Source organism: Ruditapes philippinarum, unplaced genomic scaffold (assembly GCF_026571515.1).
Source record: "Ruditapes philippinarum isolate M1 unplaced genomic scaffold, ASM2657151v2 ctg293_1_1_1_1, whole genome shotgun sequence".
Classification (NCBI taxonomy): domain Eukaryota; kingdom Metazoa; phylum Mollusca; class Bivalvia; order Venerida; family Veneridae; genus Ruditapes; species Ruditapes philippinarum.
Window position 1 is genome coordinate 273,134 of NW_026856434.1, and position 17,157 is coordinate 290,290.

The window sequence follows — 17,157 nt, forward strand, 5'->3', positions numbered from 1 at the left end:
TCAATTGAGATAGAAATATTTGATCTAACAAAAAAATTGCCAGAAGTTATCGATATATTAAAATTCTTGTTGTGTATGTTCTAACACATAGAATAGTGTAAAAGAGGAAAAGAATCTCGGTTCGATATCACAGGTTGTTTTTTGTTACTTTCCAAAAGAAATGAGAATTAAGGAATTTTCAATTTTTTTATGAATTGTATTAAATGTAATTGTATTAAACATTTAAGTCATTAAAAGTTGAAAGGTAGGGAAAATAAAAGAAAATTGGAAAGCTCCCAAGAAATAAAAACAACGGTTTACCGCAATGATGATAAGAGAGCTTCTGGTCTTTTATGACGTCCAACCTTCACGTCCAAGTGTTCGTTCAAGTTTGATGTCATAAATTACGTCATAAACGTGTCCATTGACAGAGCACTTGTAAATAGCAATTAACATAGAGAATGGGATAAATTTACGTTTGCAAAAGTGTCAATTAATTACAAATACTTAATATGTGCTAAGCAGAGTAGTATAATTGCCTAACTTTAAACATGACAAGTGATTGTATAGTGTTAGTACTACCATAATGGAAATTAAGATATCAGAAATAAATAGAAGAATAGTACTTATTAAGTAAATATGGTCATCTATTACAATCGTTAATAGATAGAAGATATTTTGATCATTATTCATTTCTTTTGCAATTATATGAACTGACGCGCAAAAGTACAACAACGAACTTATTCATAAATAGCAAGGTAGAAACAATGTTAGGCTTTATTCAAAGATAGTTTCATTAAATAAGAAAGAAGAATTTCCACGATTAATGCAATAAATGATTTAATTGAACTTATTATGAAATTATTTAATCGCACGAGATATTTTAAGATTTTTAAAGAGAATAATATCCCTACATTATACACAAATAGGTTAAAGTACCATGTAAATACATTCTACAAATATACATTTTGTTATACAGTAATTACTTAAAGTAGTCATAATTATTTTAATAACTATATTTATTATGATCTCGACATATATAAAAATACAGTTGTAGTTGTAGATTCTACAGAATAATTATCAATAATTTGCAATAAATGCAATGCCGAACGATACCATAAAAGTACGAAAACATTATAATTATTTATTATTTTAATGTTATAAAATTGAAAAGGGGAAAACATAATACTTAAAATTCTTACAAAGTATAACCGAAAAAAGGTCTTTATCTAATTTTCATTAGATAGCGGATGGGGTGCAAAGGTATCATAATTCCGCCAAGATATTTCTAAATATGGTTTTGACAATCATTATTCATAAACATTATTTTGTTTTCTCTCATATAAAATCTCAACTTAACGCCCTTAAAACAAAATAGATATGATTCTAAAATAATTGCAAAGAAAAACATATTCAGAGACATGACAACATAAGCGATATTGATAAAAACTCAATTTCAGCGTCAAAGTATGAAACATATCATTTTATGTTATTTGTTAAATAACAAAAATAGATTTTTGTAACGCATTCAGACTACATTTTTATTTCCTCATCATCTCTGGTTTATTATAATTAAACACATTAGTAAGAGACTGATTTACAATTACCTTGTCGATATTCAAACATCGAATATCATATATTTTGAAAATTTTAAAAAGATGATTTTAGTACTTACTCTAGATATCACATTTTTCTGATAAAAGAGGTATTTAAAAAACACTTAAAATCGGATACATACTGTAAAGCTAATTATCAAATATCGAAAGTGCAATATCAACGTAAACTTTAAATATAAGCTAGATACATCCTAGTTTTTATTAAGATACTTACAAAAACTTTATTCAAATGGCAAAATCTATTTTTCGCACAATTTTTTATATGCGTATTCAAAGAAAAAATAATAAAAATGCCTAAGTAACTACGAAAAGAACTGATCTTGTATTTATATATTTTCCATCTTTTGCAAAGCTCGAATACATTTAAACTGAATTTGGGTTATAATGACATAGCAAAAATGAAGCCATTGGCTGTTACACGAATAAATTTAGAGTTAACAGAAACTCAGTATTGTTTGATAAAAACAGCTTCATGGAACGAATTTGTTTTGCTTTCCTTAATAATATGTTGTATATTAATGTCTTTATAAAAACCTGTACATTTTGACCAAATAATAAAAGCAAAAAAAAAAAACGAAAAAAATTGTAACTGTAATTTCCAAAAGGTTATTTTCTCATGATGAGTTTGTCGACATAATAATTACTTATAGACAATGATTATGTTACCTTATGCTTTATTTCATAATTGCAATAATGAATTCAGAGAGTGCAACCATTGTAAGGTATCAATTTTTATTTCAACGGAAAAATGTGATGTTTTACGATTGTTGGCTCAAACTTAATAACAGATTTTTTTCTAATGACACGACTTTCTTTTTTTTAAACGTGCGAGAACAGAAATCATAACAAAATGTTTTTTATACATCTCTATTAAACCTGAAAGTTCATTGTGAAAGATTGAAATTGTAGAGTCAATGTTTAATAACATAATTATTATTGTTCTCTAAAATATTGTTCAAAAATTGTTCAATTCATTAAAATAGCTTTTCTCTCATTTTCGAAATTTCAAGATGTTGAGAAACACAAATATAACGAGTATACTTACAGACATTTATTTGAAGGTAATACCTAATATATATAAACTCAATTAATGCTGGTGCATATTGTATCTTAAAACATTATTTATTTTCCGAACATTTTGGCTTTTGTAAAATGCATATAGGCAACTATTTTCACGATATTTTTCTATTACAATAAGCTACAAATTTACCCAACAATTATTTCCAAACAAAGGAACATACTTGCCACTTATTGGACTCAATCATTCTAAGAAAGCCATCAGTTTGTAAAAGTGAAAAAAGGAAAACAAATTATTGGGAATATCAATCGGCATTTTATTTTAATATCTTTGCTGCCTGACATAAAAATGTCAATAGAAGCCACAAAAAGTTTAAGTTCAGTACTTTTTCATAAATAATGCAACTTAATTAATGTATTCCCAGAGGGGTAAAAACATATTAGCCAAAGTTTTACAAATTGAGCATCATAAATCGTAAAATTTTCATCTGAAGAATGCATTTATAAGCAATTCAATCAATTGTCAGTCTGTTTATATGATAATTGAAGCTCTTAATCAAAACATCACAAATAGCCACAAAAGAAGCAAAACGGTTAAGAATTTTAATGAGAAATAACGACAGCTCTTATGAAACATAACAACTTCTAAGTTAGCACCACTGAGATAATTACTGAGCATTTTTTACGGTTGTCCGACTGCTCAATGCCTATGGAAAGGTGAAATTCTTTGAGTGCAATAAAAACAAATAGTTGAAAAACGTTTAAATCTGTTTGAGAAATATTATAATAAGTGCACCCCTTCATCGATTATTTAATCCTTTACACAGGGTATCGGAATCAGTTTTAGCTCAATTATCGCACAGGGCATTAAAATAGTTTTGAACAATAGGTTTATTATAGATTTCAAAATATTTTACAGAATTGATAGAAAAATTTTAAGGAATACTTTGCATTCGATTATCAAAATAAATTCTCTTTGCATCCTTGAGATATTTAGAACATACTATCGTGAATGCATTTTTGTGGCTACAACTTTGAGAGGAGGAATGAATATCGTTCTCCTTTAAAGTTCCGAAGCTGTGAATGTCGACAAAATTGAGGTTCCTATCCATGTTAGACAAAATCAAATCAGATCAAATACCATTTTTGTGTATTTGAAGATGGTTGTCAGCATGCATTTCATCTTGACATTTCACTAATGAAAACATATAAGACTACTCTTTTGGGTATATATATATTATATTATTATTATTATTATACGGATAATATTGAAATAGTATTTTGTTGCGTTAAATAGTGTTCACCTTTTCCACCTGTCTTCATTCTGCAACATATGTGAACATTTATAACATATTCATTTACAGGCAAATTGAGCATAACCACTTAAACTTTAACACTGAGCTTAAATTGAACAACTTAATCGGGGAAAAACCATATCTGTAAGCTGACAAAAACTCAAACAAAACAAAAAATTTAAGGTCTTTACATGTTTTTATTCTCAAAGAAATACATTTACAAGAGGTAAAATATACTTGACTTTTTGCATAAAACACTGACTAAATGAACTTAAAACTTATATTACTTTATTATGTATATTTCATTTGTTGAAATAAAACCAATGAGTCAACCACGGCAAAAAGTTTTGAATTTCTTTCCCATTAAAGTATATTGATTTTCATCATTTGAATAAAGTTGGAGATATCTAGTATTTTTTTTAATTCTTGTTAATATTTTCAAGATATCAAGTTGTATTAGATTCACTTGTTAGCTACTCGATATCTCTACATTTCTTTACATTGTCTCTATAAATTTTAAATTCTGTATGACATTGCAAATTGATATGTTTTCTATTAAGATATTAAGGCTTTTTTCGAAATCTAAGAGGAAATCAGAAAAAAATATTTTCAAATTTCAGATTAATGACATTGGTGATTTGCTACAAGGAATGATTAACGAAAGGTTTTGAGCATAATTTACTACTTTTTTGAATCATTCAGAAAAAAAATATCCCTTAACATTTTTCTGATGTCTGACTAATCCAGAATCGTCAGTCATCCTAGTTTCACAAATGTCTTTTTTATAAAGCGGTTAATTTTTCATTTGAATTTCAAGTTCATTTTTTTTCTTGCGCAAAAGTAAATACATTAGATCCTCAATAATTATTTTTCTACAGTTCACTGTGAATCTTAAATTCCAAATTCAGTTCCCTAGAATAAACATATTAAAAAAGTATTGCCTTGAAATATTAGCACAGTTTAAATAGACCGAGCCAATTTACAATGCGCTCCAGAATAAAAAAAGGAAATTTCAGATGACCTTTTCCCGGGGTTGACCTAAAGGCACCTTTTCAACAACAAATTTACATGCAGAGTGAAAGTGAGAGTAAATAGACCGAAAATACTCATTTTCCTTGTTTAAGAGCTTTGAGCTTGAAATTGTTGTAAAGGAAAACCTCCAAACAAACCAAAAATTGATACATTTTGAATTTTTCTGATAATTTTAATAAATGATAATGTCAGACAAGCTCGATTAATAATCACAAACACAGTTTCTTTCATCATGCTTGTAAAACTGATAATTGTTTACAGATGTGTATGTATGAATTGAAAATAGGATATTACAGAAAGTATTATGTAAAGACAATTTTGTAACATGATATTACGCTACACGTTTCAGTAATGTGTCGTTTTCCATCAAAATAAAATTATTCTTCATTTACAATAAATATATTACTATGATGAATAAGCATGAAATGTATTTAAACGTACTTTTACTGAAATATAGAATGTAAACAAAAATAGTTTACAGGTGTCTGTGATTGGTATTTAATAACACATTTGCAATAAAATCATGAAAAAAAGAAAAGCGATTTTGTATTGAACGATATATACAAAACCTAGTTTGTTAAAAAGATACTTGTTCTAATATTTTTCTCACAAGTTGAATTGATCAAATTCACATTTTTGTGACATTGTATCATGATTTTCTAATTTGATGATCACGATAGCATTATTGGTCCTTTCAATTTTCCTTATCATTGTCTGATTGACAATAATTATTCCTTTCTGCGAGACAATATTTGGTGTATAGATCAATTAATTAGTCAACAGAAATGGCTTCTATAACCATATCAGATATCTTAACTGAACTTAATAGCGCAGGTATAAAAAAACGTCTAACAAATGCTCATTAAATAAAAAGTTTTGAAAAATTAAATGTTATGTGCCATTTATTAAATGATTATTACAACTGCTTTTTATAAAACTGGTAAAGTGTATGTTAGGAAAGTACCTGTTTGAAGTATTTTTACAAGTTTAGTAAAAAAACACACAGCATAAAATTGAAAGTATCTGAAGATTCCAGGAGACTGTTTGAAGTGCCGATATAATAATAATAATAATAATAATAATAATAATAATAATAATAATAATAATAATAATAATAATAATAATAAAATTAATAATAATAATAATAATAATAATCATTATAAGAAATATTTGAATTGCATTTTTTTTAAATATTGTTAATCTTTATGTTAGCGAGATATATTAACTTCTGTCCACATAAAAGGTATAAAGGCATGTAGCTAATAAAATGTTTTCATAGAATTTATAACATATAAAACTATTATGTGTGCATTATTAAATAATTGAATTCGAAAAAGTTAAAATTATAGAATGTTTCTCCGAAAACACACACGAATGTTGCACGTAAAACGAATGAAAGTTTCTGTAAGAAAATATTCTGCTTGTATTTTCAGCATTGTTTTAAACGCAAATCAATGATTTCCAGCATGCGCAATTAATTCTTAAGCAAATGTACATGTACTCACACATTTTTCCATGAATACAGGTATTTTCTAAAAAAAGAAAACAAATAGTTTTGTAAACAGACAGTTTATTTATAGTTGAATACATTTTATGAAAATATATTCAACGCTTCACCAAACATGCAAAATATGGGGGGGGGGGGACTACTTACATTTCTAAAAAATTGCAGTAAGTTTTTTTCTCGACATTTTAGACTAAATAATTCTAGGAAAGCAATCAGCGGGTCTATTAACGATAAATGGTTCCAAGTAAATATGATTAAGGATTCTTCCGATTCTTCTGATTTGGCGATTCAACTTAACGAGTATTGTTTTGAATGAGAGGAAGCATTTATCTCAATACTTTTCTACCGCAGTCTTACATCAAAGCAATGTCAGCAAAAGCAAATAATGCACAAAAGACCTTTTTAATACAAAACCTTTTTTTATAAAAACATTAGAAATTGCAATATGCAATGAAATATCTTTGTATTTCAATACATTGATTATCATAATGACAAAGATATGTGTCGTTTTACGCTATTCTAGAGAGTAAATAATTTAATTCTCGACAATTCCTTGTAATTTTCTATCATATTGTTTATGAAAAAATTAAAAACTGTTTTCTCAGTTCTACATCAATGTTTCTTCGTGTTTTAACCACTGTGTGTTATTCACGTTGTTAGCAAAATGATTAGAATGTTTCTTTAAATAAATGTCTTTGTAAATGCCTGAAAAATTGCGTTTATGTTGACATTTTGTAACCACAACACATATCGCCGAGTAATGTCTTTTGCTATCTACAATAAAGGTTGTCAGTAAACCAGTAGATATAGCCTTGAGAGCAAAAAACAAAACCAGAATACACAAACAAACACTGAAGTCTAATGTAATGTGATTTTATAATCATACGCTGCTTTAAGCTTTCTATCAAATTGAATGTCTGAATCAGAAAAACACCGACAGTATGATCAAGTTCACATTGATAAAATATATCTGTTCTAACAATGCCTTTGAAAACAATAATTAATGAAAATGTTTTGAATTTTCTTAATATGTACAAGAAATAATTATCATGTCTTTGTTATGTCTTTATTTATGTTTAAGAAGTTCATGCAGTTAGAATGGAGAATTTATTAAATGTCTATGTTGCAACTGAATAGTTTATTATGTTGCGATCTTGAAATCGTGAAAATTAATTAACGAATTCATGACGTTTAAATATTCCTTACGGTAATTGCACTTTCGAAGAAATAAACGACGAGTTCTTTTAATCGTTGAAAAGAGGATTTTTATGTTGTATAATCATCAATGTAATGGACAATTTTGCCTTGAACTGTGACTTCTCTATTCCAAAATAGTTTACGATTGAAATTAAATTGATTGATATTGAAAAAATTGTCCCAAGTGCATAACTTTAGGCACGTTAACTTTAAATGTTCTCAAATAGTTTGCGATCAATTTTGTTTTATTTTGATGTTCAAAGACCGTTTTGATTTTCTGAAATTACCAATGCCATATTCGTTAAAAAGTTAAATGTCAAATAACAAAATAGAAACAGCAAAACTTCAGTGACAAAGATAATGCAATTGAATGTTTTTCATCTAATGCGTATAAATGACTAACATTTAAAAATAGTCTGAGGTACTTTAAAACTTTAAACACACTTTGAACATATTTGTACAATATTAAGTTTAAATAACAAATTTATACCTGGAAATGACAAACGCAGATACTAGTAGGCGAAAAGTAAATTATTAGGATGGAATGGCAAATTACTGAGCAGCTTCGAATAAAAACACAAACCCGTCATGGATTCCGTGTTATACGAAGAACTGATAATGATTCCATTTCATTTTTTTTAATATCAAAATATTGTTTGTGTAATACTGATAAATACATGTATATCATTTTTAAATGTTTTCATCATGATAACATTATCTACATCGAACTATTCCAATTCGGTATCATTGTTTGATTTACTGTTACATTTATTATTCATTTCTGAGTTTCTTTCTTCGTCGGAAAGATAAATTATTAAACAGGAATTGCTGATACAACCAAATCTTAACCGAGTCCGTATGATTAAAATTTCATAGATCATATACTGGTGTAATAATGCCGTGCTTACCTTTCTAGTATTACAATGTTTCTTATGATTTTAGAATACAGCTCACGTTTTTTTTCTGAATGACACTTATAACACAACTTAAACAAACAAGTAACCTTTAAATACGTTTTGAAAAGTCGTTTTTGTTGCTTCAATTCCATTTAAAGAAGTACAATTATTTTCAGGGTATGTCTTAAATTATAACTTCAAAAGATTTCTGATGCATTACACAATTGGCTTTGTTATGGCAAAGACATATACTTGTTTACTTAAAATATGTTTTTCAAGGATATCAATGTCAAATAACAAATTGAAATTACAAAAACATAATTGAGGACTATTATGTTATTGATTGTTTTTATTATTGTGTGTAAAATACAAACATTATAAAAAACAGGTACTTGCCGAAAAAGCATTATTTCCCCACATTTAAATTATGAGATAGCTCTCTAGTTTAAGCAGTTTTGATATTTATATATTTTACTATATTTAAGAGTTGTTACCAAATGAAGTGAAACATTCTTCAACTTTCTTGTCCGAATATTTTTAAGGAAGGAACCAGGTCATGAATAAATAGATCTATTCAAGAGAAGAAAACGGATAAATCTACTGATTAAACGCTTGCTTCAACCTATTGTTTATAATCTATTTAATCATCTATTTACACATCATGTTTTGTAGTCTAACATTAAAGGAATGCGAAATATTATTATTCGTCTATAAGAAAGCTACAATGTAAACGATGCTAGTTCTTACATATATATCCTTTAGTTTTATATGATACATACTAAAACTATTGTTCTTTATGACTTAAAAGCATTTATTCACGCTTTTTTTAAAGAAATGGAACTTGTCTTATGTAATAGTATATAAAATTAGCAAGTATTGACATGCAACGAAATCTAAAAATACGAAATATATTTTAAACGATAAGCAAAGAAATGAAAATTAGAGTTAAAATTGTTAAAAAGGCCCACAAAGGAGACGCAATAAAATGTTGTTTAATATTTATTTTAGGGCAGAAAGTATAAGTCTTATTAACATACTTTTGAATGTTCTTGGAAATCTGCTTCCAGTTAACACCATATAACATGAATTATAACATTATTACGAGTGTTATTAAAAAGGCAAATTCCTTGTATGCTTAACTATTTCGTGAGCGAGAAAAACAAATAGATCCTTGTCAAATATCATTTCAACTGACACTTAATAGCTTTTGGGATAGTTAAAGGAACATGTTTACAGCTTATTAGTCATTCAGTTAAAAATTTTACTAATCCTGTAAAACATAATATTTGGTAAATAATGCTAATGCATCTGCATTACCTCAATCAGATAATATATAAATCATTAACTTGGTGTGACAAGGTTGAAAATAAATATTTTTCATTATACAAGTCTAATTATCTTTTTATTTTCCGACAATTGTTTTTCCTTCATTTTCGCCAGATCCATTTTCCTTATCTTATATGAATCTACAATCTCTTAAAAGGATATGTTTAACAAATGATCAGATTGTTAAGGATATAAAGAGTTTTATCTATTGAACTACTTTCATTAAATTTAATAAGTTATGTTGTTTCAATTTTCTCATGGTCGATTTTCGAAAACGTTGAAGCATGAAATGTCTCGCATTAAACACACATGCAAATTGTAAGTAAAAAAACATCATGTTACTATTTTAAGTATGGTTGATGATTTCCTGTGCTTGTAAGCGCCATTTGTTCTAAAGAAAATATATTCGCATATTTCTTTCATGAATACAGGTATATTGAAAGTCTCAAGAAGTGGCTTTTACAGCTTAAACACTTTATAAAAAACATTTAACGTTTCATCAAACAAAAAAACATAGCGTATAATACGTATTCTTCTAATAAATTGCAATCATTTTTTCGATATTTTTGACTGAACAATTCTAGGAAAGCAATCAGTGTGATTAATAACGATAAATGGTTCCAAGTAAATATGATAAATGAATTAGCGATTCAACTTAACGAGCATCTTTTGAATGAGAGGAAGCATTTATCAATACTTTTTACTGCAGTCTAACATTAAAGCAATTTCAGCAAAAGCAAATGATTCTCAAGACTTTTTCAATACCAGTACAATTATAAAAAAACTCATGTTATTTGAAGCATTACAAATTGCACTCTCCCCATCTAATTTATTTTAAATTATGCACTTTTAAGCATACGAAGCATTTTGGTTACACATTTGATGTTAAAACGGTGCAAATCTTGTTCAATTTGTTTTAACCTTTCTGAAACGGAAATTTCTTCGGCAAAGATAAGACGTCAAGGTAACAATTGAAACAATTTGTGATTGAACACACTTTGATATAGAACTGAATAACTTTGAGATAAAAAAGAAATTGAAGCTTTATAAATTGCAAACATTTCAATCTGAGAATCAATTTAAGAGCAATTGTTTTTTTTTGTCTGTTTTTTTTGTTGATAATTGGCATTTCTATTAACACATCAAACGGGCATTGATCTTACAAAATGCAATGTTACAGTGGTAAATTATTATGTTTATTTTCAATCTTAGAAAATAAATTGTTTCCTTAATCTAAAAAGAAATTTAAATTTTCTACATGGATGGTATACAAGTCAGCATTATTAACAATTTAAATGGAAATTAAGTTTCCCAAAATGTAATTCTTTTTTAATGCTATCTCTTTTTCGTTTGATAACATTGATAAAAATTGAAAATGTCTGTGAAACTTATGATGGCGAAATGTAAAGCTATTTTGACTTTAAATTATACATTTACCATTTACACTTGCATGTGCCGAATGTCATTTTAAAATTAAATTGACCGATACTTCTTCGGAGCTAGTTGTTTGACTAAACAAACCATATATCTGTGTTGTAAAAAACAACAACAACAACAAAAAACTGGTCACATTTATTACATTTTAATAACCTTTAATGATCAACACAAACTTTACAAGTATATCTACAGAAAGCATTAAGTTAAACTTATAATTATATGTTAATTTAAATCCTATTGTTCAATAGACTAAGTGTAATTAAAGACTTTTGATTTGATTACATGGCGAAAACATTTTCTTTTGTTACACAGACGTCGTCAGAAAATTATTACGCGGTTTAAATGTTTCTAAGTTTCTCTATACCCAACATATATTAAATATTTTCTAATAAAAACTAAATATTTTGAGATATTTCGGACACAATATTTCAGCAGTAAGTGTCGGTCATCTTTACGATACTCATTTGAAAAAAGCGGGAATATCAATCAGAACTTTTTTTCACAGTGACATTTAAGAAGAAATTGGGTACATAAATTTCATTTTTTTTGCCGGTTAAAATGATATTAAACAAATATTAACAACAAAATTATAACTGATATAGTTGTTTTTGACTTCTGGACCAATTTATTATGACGCATAAAAGCATATTTGTTAATATTAACATTATATTGAGATTATCATGTCAAATTGTTTTGATCACATGTTTGTAATGTCATCAAGTAATATGAAACACACTTATTAGCGACTCAATATTCAACAGTATCGCAAATTTTCCGGTCATTTACTTCAAATGTGCTTTCTTTTCCTAAGTATTAAAATCAAGTGGTTTTTTTTATTGTAATTTGCTTTTTGAAGCGGACAGTTAGTTCGGAATTGTAAGGTTTGATATTGCTAAAAATGAATAATTTAACATTTTTTTTATATTAATTCTTTCCGAAATTGTTTAATCAAATCAGACGACTCACGTCATGAAAGTCTTCTTTTTTCTATTTTCTTGGTTTGTTTTTATTATCAGTAATTTGATTTTGATTTGTTTTTTCCATGCTGGAAATTTTGATTAATTTTTCGAATTTGATAATTTAAAAAATTTCCTTTGAAGCTCATGCTACTTCGGGTAAATTAATTTGGTTCAATTAAAGAGAAATGGAAAAATGTGCAACATCTAATACAAACTCCTTACATATGCTTTTAAAACGAGCTTTCAGTTCTTTACACTTAAAGTATTGGAAAATCGGAAGGACCAGCAAAAAATAAAATACTAACACTGAGAATAAAGTCAAAGGGCAAACATTTATAACTGCTACCACGGTTCTTATTACTGTTATTATCATTAAAATCAAGTATCCTGTTATTTGAAAAGATGAAAACACAATGAGTTTGAAACCAAATTGTTAAGTAAAGAGCAAGCAATGATAACATTGTTTAATACAAGGGCCATAACTATGCCAAAAATCATTCAAATAAAAAAACCGTTATAGTATGCGCAAGAAATTGAATTACGATGAATTGCATTTAAATTAGTAGTATTAGAGAAGTAATCCGGCGGGACCAAAAACAAAACTCATAAAAGGAGGTCATAATTCTGACAAAAATATTTAAATCGAAAAATGCCGACAATAATAAGCAACAACTAGACTTAGCGCTGATCATTCTTGTAAAATTTGGATAAAATTGCATCAGAAAGTTTGTGGAGAAGATTGTCTGGAAAAAGTTTTGTGACGGACGGACACACAATCGAGACGGACGGATGGACGTGCAACAGATCACAAAAAGTAATCCTTACAAGTTGTGAAAACTTTGTAGCATGTATCAGCTCTGTGACAGGTGACACAAAAATGCACTTACTTTGAACATGCTGTAACAAACATGACATTTTGACTCAGATCCAACAAAGAATGCATGTGCCATTCTACGGTATTTTTAAAAGGGTTAATAATTTAATGATTGGCATTTTTTCTGAATGAATCTATCTTAATGTTATGAAATATTAACTTTTACTTCAATTTTACCAACCCAATGTTTTCTTTGTTTGACCCAAAATAATAATTTAATTTGATAAGACTTTACAAAAAAAATTATAAAAATAAAAAGAAACCTCCAGAAACGACGAATATTGTTTTTACTTTCTTAAGAAAGAGCAAACATAAGTTATTTAATGTTTAAATTATGGTTTAATAGCATGTTAGATGCTTGTTACCGGGAGAGTAGCGCTAAATATGAAATTATTTGCCATTTAAGTAGCAAAATGTAAAGAAAATAGTATAATAATAACTATACATATTGCCAAAAAAAAGGAACAGAAGAAAAAGTTAGTTCAGGCAATTGGGACAATTAGAAATGTTTTTTAAAAAACTACAAAAGTACATCTAATTATAGATTGTTGAAGAAATAAAGATAGATAATTTCTGGTGCACAGTAGGCTTTCATATTTTATATTTTAATCAAAAGTAAAAAAAAACATTATTTTATAACTGTTACATTTAAAGTCGTTGTTTTACTGTACACAAAGGCTTAAAATTGAACAACCCAAACATTGGAATTATTTAATTTCGGTATTTAAATTGGCATATGTTTCATACGAGTATATAGATTAAATAATCGACAATAACTGACCAAATTGTTTAGACTCACCACTAATTATAAAATAAAAAACTGATCACACCTATGTCATCGACATTCAATGTTCTAGGAAAATGTGTGTTATTATAATTAACATTGTTCCTGAAGATTAAAACAAATAAAACTGAATGCTTATTTTAGTTTTTTACGTTTGTAAATATCAAAAGAATATGCTATTATACGAATTATGTCGACAGTTTTTTAAGCATAACACTTATCTCCGAGTTGTTCCGAAATAATGTATTTTACTCGTTTCTATTAACTATGATAAAGGGGGGTTTTCAATAAACCAGTACATATAGTCCTTAAGAGCTTTTAAAAGAGCTTTAATCCTTTTGCCCTCACAGATACGTAATCAAAACTAAAAACAGAAGTCTACAAATGTAAACAAATATACATTCATTTACGCCTGATTGAAAAGGATGTCAATATGCTTGAAAATTACATTGCAATAAACAAATTTTACTTTTACCATTAATATCACGCGATAAATGTCCCGGTGCTCGTTCAATGAACTTATTTCACTTTGTGATTAATAGCATACTGTAATTTTATTTCTATTTCAAATTATAACATCTTATAATAACGCCATTACCTTCGAAACCGATAATAAAGTTCACATATTGAATGAGCCAATTTGTGATGACTTAAAATATATGTTTGTTGTAAGAATATAAAAAGCTTTTTTGCTACAGTATTGACACTGTCAAATGTGTTTACCCAAAATTGTATTAATCCATAAAAAGAAAAAAAAAAAACCCTTGCAAACCCAAAACTTAATAGGAAGATACTAAACGTTGTTTCTTTTTCGGTATGATTGAGCCCAGGGTCAGGTGGTATAAATAAATCTAATGAGCACAAACTCGCGCATCTAAGGTATTTAAATTGGTAAGAATCAACAACAAAATATAAATTGACCAATGCAAATGAGGTTCCGAGACAGAACTCAGATAAAAAGTTTTATAACGTCGAGATCACTTCGCTGAAGTCCAGATGGAGTTTCGGGAAAACCCAAATATGTAAGCCTCGTTAAATAAAGGCGAACTTACTTTCTAGTTATATAGACTACCAATTCCCGCGAACCCGTGCCGATAGGAAAACCCAAATTCATATTAAGAAAAATTTGCAAATTAAAACTAAAAGTACAGTTAGTGGGGTGTGGTTAACCATAACATAAAAAATCAAAAGCATGTGTAAAAGCATTTTTCTTTAAATGATTGCACTATATGTTTGAACAATAAATTCCTGGTATAAAAGAGACATTTTGCCAATCTAAGCGTAAAAAATGGAGTAATAATAAAGCTTAAAAGAAATCGTTACATTTTGCTATATTTTTTTTATTAAGTTTGCAAAAATAATAAAAAACACAAAATGATTAACGGGAAAATTCCTAAACATTTCTATCATAATGTATCTAAAAGTTTAACATTAAATTGAAAAAAGGTAGGGCAGTCAATTAATATTTAAGAACAGTTTTTTTATAATTATCCCAACAATTTCATATCAACTTATATTTGGTCAATGGCCATTATGATAGTCGATCTTTTTGAAATACATGTTCATAATAAAAAAATTAAAAATCCTCAAAAATTGAACAAACAAACAATAAGCAATAAATGTCACTTTGATAATGTACATAAAACATATTTATCCTACTAAATTCGGTCAAATACGTGCGGGATTGACAAACATAACTGGAACCTAAAAGGCAACATATTTTCAATCAAAAATGAGTAACAAAAAACATTTTACTATAAAATAAAGTAATGTGGTAAGCAGATTAACTTTCAAATTCGTTAATTCTCATAAAGTTTCATAAACTCACAAATTTAACAAGCCATTTTATCAATAGAGAAAAACGGAAATCCCTAAAGAAAGTCCAACACAACAAAGTTTAAAATAATTCAGGCCTTGGTTTGATTGAAGCCTGTTCATGAAACGGTATTGGAAAGTACAAAGTTACGCGTCGACGCCCCCTAGCACCGGCTTAAGCAAAATTCAAAATTTTAACACCGAAAAATGGTGAAAAATTTTGAATTAAGAAACATCCGCAGATGTGTTCATACGGCGGTTATCATGGAACCTTCAATGTGACATTGTAGTGCCATTCCATGAGAAGCGGCGTATGGTCCCAAGTAAAAGAATGCATTTGCCCTACAACGAGAAAACAATGAGCGGAACTAAATAAAATGGAATTTTGAAAGGGGATCTGAGGGTTATAAAGCCTGCATATCGCAGAAAAGACGTCAAAAAAGACAAAATTTAAAAAGCAGGCAACAGATCTTAAGGGTGATTATACAGTATTAAGTAGGAATAGCTGGAACCACCAAGTTGAAAAATGGCCAATAGAAGCAAGTTAGAGCATTAACACATAATCGATACACAGCAATAATGATTGTGGCCTGAACGATCTTCAAGTGATCTGAAAATATAACATCAGATTTAATGTACGGGGAGGACTTTTTAAAAACAGGCCGCCTCACGGCATGTATCAAACCAAGTGTTTTCTTTCAAAACTGGATCGAATCACAAAAACACCCTACAAGAAATATGAATGCAGGTCACTATACGGTTTTGATGACATATCATGAGAGGTGGCTGCTTAAATTATTGTCCATGCAATGTAAAGGAAGACACTAAAATTATGCCAAAAGTGACGAAAAATTACGATATAACACATGCTACCTTTGTGTAATTTGAATAACAAATAGGTTGTGCGCAGAGTTGGATGGAAGTCCCTTAAGCAAATAAATATTACACACAACAAAACTTCAAAGGATCATTAATCCTCTAAAATTGATGAATTACAAAATCTGACATATTTCCAAGGAACATTTGATTACGTACAGTTTCTATAAGAAGATTGAATATTAAATCCAATTGGGAAATATTGGAGAAGTGATTTCTCTTCATTTAAAATACATGGGAACAAATGGTCTAAATTCTCCCAAATATGTTCTAACAATGCCGCAACAACAAATGCAATTTGAAAACCATTTATAAATGAAAAATGGTTGTTATATTTCATCCGTCTTAATATATTCGAGTTAATGACTTTATTTTATGTTTTACAGTTGGAGAAAGAAAGGAAAGGAGTTCAATGCAGTTAGAATCGTGAATTTACGAAATCTTCAAATCATTATGTTTAAACTGGGGAATCATAAAGTTGCAATTCTGAAATTATTTGAAGATTTATTGATGAATTATTGAAGTTAAAGTGTTCCTACCGGTCATT